General features: G+C 37.4%; 1 non-coding gene across 1 annotated transcript; it reads right to left on the minus strand.

Annotated features, from left to right (window-relative positions):
• Positions 1 to 1,835: 1,835 nt before the first annotated feature.
• On the minus strand, positions 1,836 to 2,000 carry LOC117297116. The gene has a single exon (XR_004519857.1). It is a non-coding gene; the product is annotated as a U1 spliceosomal RNA (small nuclear RNA).
• Between the last annotated feature and the right edge of the window lie 1,442 nt (positions 2,001 to 3,442).

Consider the following 3,442-nt stretch of genomic DNA (forward strand, 5'->3'; position numbering starts at 1 on the left):
AATAAAGGTCCTCAAAATGAACGTAATGTAACATTTTGCCACTTTTCCTTATGAGCAAAACCCATTAGGACATTAATATTATGTTAATTATCATGAAGAGACTCACAATTAACTCTAAATATGCTCAATTGCCTTGAAACTCTTTGAAAACCTGTCCAAAAAGGAGATTTTTAGGTGAAAATGATGCATGACCTTTGACCTCAGGTTAAGGTCACTAAAGGTCAATAGCAAAAATTGCAACATCATTTTTATTGTTCTAGGAACTCATAAGAATGCATTTATAATGGTTGCCATAAATTAACATGAAATTTCCACGGGACCCGAAATCTGTACATTGGCCCCCCCTACTAGTTAATCAAACATGCATATTTTTTGGCCTAATTTTTTTTTTAAATCTTGTTTATTCAATGACCTGCAAATCAATGCACCAGTTAAGAGACTTAATTTCTCCCACTAGCTCCCCATGGTCGCACGAATGGGGGCAATCGCATAGGGATGGCACATTCCCGTACCAAAGTCTGGCGTTACCTGTGAGGAATTGAACTTTAAAGGAACACGTTGTCTTTGATCGGTCGAGTTGGTTGTTGAAAATCAGTTGAAACCGTTTGTTATGAAATGCATATGGCTAGATAGACAATTCAAAAGTAGAATATAGTCATCCACACAAATTTGCCTCGAAATTGCGTGGTTTTCCTTTTACTTTGCGAACTAACACTGTCGGCCATTTATGGGAGTCAAAAATTTGACTCCCATAAATGGCCGACCGTGTTAGTCGACGAGGTAAAAGGAAAACCACGCAGTTTCGAGGTATATTTTGTGTAGATCGTTGTATTCTACTTTTACAACATCTTTCTAACCATATACATTTTATATCAAACGGTTACAAGCGCTTTTTATTTACCACCTCGTCCGATCCAAGGCAACGTGTTCTTTTAACTGGTTTAGATAGTGCTCTGTTTATCAAAAATATAATGTGATAAGAGTTTTTTACACGAGAATTCGAATTGTTCAGTATTTCAACATACACTGTTAGTAAAGCCTGTAATTATCGACAACCTTTATCATAGCTGACTCATGGTGGCGCGCTTTATTGTGATGGTCCAGAGATGTGAATTCGGAGAATTGCACAAACTGTGATAAGGAGCGGTGGTATTTAAAAACGTGGGCCTGTCGGGTGTAGATGTGTTCGTGACATAGTTAAATCTGGGTATGTCGAACGGCTGAAGGCATATAAATATCCGCGAACAAAGGCTAAACAAAGAACAACATTTCAGAATATAATCTTGTAATAAAATAATAAAGTGATAGCTGCATGTTCATTAGTCGTTCTAAACTGTTGGTTTGTATATTCGGAGCGAAACAAAAAAATTGTCTCTGAAACACAGTAACTTAAAAATGGCATAAGACCGGTGTGTCTACGAACAGCTTAATTCTGTCTGAAGCTGGTTTATGTAGTGAAAGAACACCAAATGTTAAGCCCAGAATTTAAAATTACTATATTGCCAATCTCATTGTTATATATTTGTTTTTTTTACCCAAACACCGATGTGTGTCAGCACTGCATACTCAGTAGTTTCCTGAGTCCTGTCAAAAAATATCACATGCATGTTACTCGGGTGGGAATTGAACCCACGACCCTTGCAATTCTAGAGCAGTGTCTTACCAACTAGACTGCCGAGACTGCCCGGTAGCTAGAGGCAGCTCGAATCCTATGTTTTGGCAGCGGGTACCGCAACGATTTTAATAAGAGATGTTAAGCATGCATGTCCCCGATGCAAATTTAACATCTCTTAAAATCTCATTGTTATTATGAAATCTGTCTTTAGGTTTATTACGAGGGAGAGCGCGAACGCAGTCCCCACTTTCAGAAATTGTACTCCCGAGTTCCCCACATTTGGGGGAATCGCAAGGGTCAACCCAGGCCGAGGTGTGCAATGACCGGGCCTCGCCTTGGGGGAACCGCCTGAGTGATCACGGTATCTCCTGAGCCAGGTAAGTATGAATTAAGGGGAGCATTCTAAATATGATCAGAGGCAGTCAAGTAACACCACACCCATGGTGCAAAGGGTGTGCTCACCCGAGCGAGCGCAAATGGCGAGAAACAAAACCGTTAAGAGACGTTCGAGGCATTTGATTCTTAAATTTGGTTGCACGCTAGTTTCTAGCGCCTTGATGAGGATTTTACTTTTTAACCATACTAGTGTCTTTTTTTGTCTCATTTTGTTTTGTTCAAAACTTGTTCATTTAATGACTTACAAAGCATGTATAATAATAATAATAATAATAATAATAATAATAATAATAATAATAATAATAATAATAATAATAATAATAATAATAATAATAATAATAATAATAATAATAATAATAATAATAATAATAATAATAATAATAATAATAATAATAATAATAATAATAATAATAATAATAATAATAATAATAATAATAATAATAATAATAATAATAATAATAATAATAATAATAATGATAATAATAAGACTTGTAATGCGCACGTATCCACCCTGCTGGGTGTTCAAGGCGAACAACAAACAAAACAAGACAAAGAAAAAAACCGACACAACAAAAATTAGTTCTTGAAAACCTGTGACATAAGATAAGTTTTGAGAAGAGATTTGAATGTTGTGGTACAAAGACAAGGTCTAAGATTAAGTGGTAGAGAGTTCCAGATGCGTGGCGCAGCTGAAGAAAAAGCCCTATCTCCCCATGAGTGTTGAGACTTGGGTTCAATGAGAAGAAGCATGGAACTTGATCGAAGATTTCTCGATGGAGTGTAAACTTGGAGAAGTTAAGAAATATAGAGGGGAGCCTTGCCATTAAGTGCTTTGTGGAAAATGAGCATCAGCTTGAAGATGATTCGTTGAGAGATAGGGAGCCAGTGTAGTTGTTTCAGAATGGGGGTGATGGAACAGAATTTCTTAGACATTGTCACAATGCGGGCAGCAGTATTTTGGAGGCGTTGATGACGGGAAATCTGGTTGTTAGGAAGACTGTAGAGAAGAGCATTGCCGTTGTCAAGACAAGAAGTATAACAAATGCATGAATGACCTTTTCAGTGGCACTTTTGTCCAAGTACTTACGAATCTTACCAATATTCCTGATATGGTATGATGACAGACGAACCATTTTGTTGATGTGTGGTTGAAGAGTCATTGATGCATCAAAAATAACCCCTAAGTTCCGAGCTTGCAGCGAGGGAGCTATCTGAGCATCACTGATGGAACGTATGGCAATGAAACCTTTGTTAAATGTTGACGTGACCCAAATAGAAGGAACTCTGTCTTATCATCATTCAACTTCAGGAAGTTTTGTTGTGTCCAACGTCGAATCCTTGGATGCATTTCTCAAGTATTGCAATAGATGCATTGGCGTTTTCTTGAGAAGATTTAAACGTGATGTATAGCTGGGTGTCGTCTGCATAGAC

This window comes from Asterias rubens, chromosome 11 (assembly GCF_902459465.1).
Source record: "Asterias rubens chromosome 11, eAstRub1.3, whole genome shotgun sequence".
Classification (NCBI taxonomy): Eukaryota; Metazoa; Echinodermata; class Asteroidea; order Forcipulatida; family Asteriidae; genus Asterias; species Asterias rubens.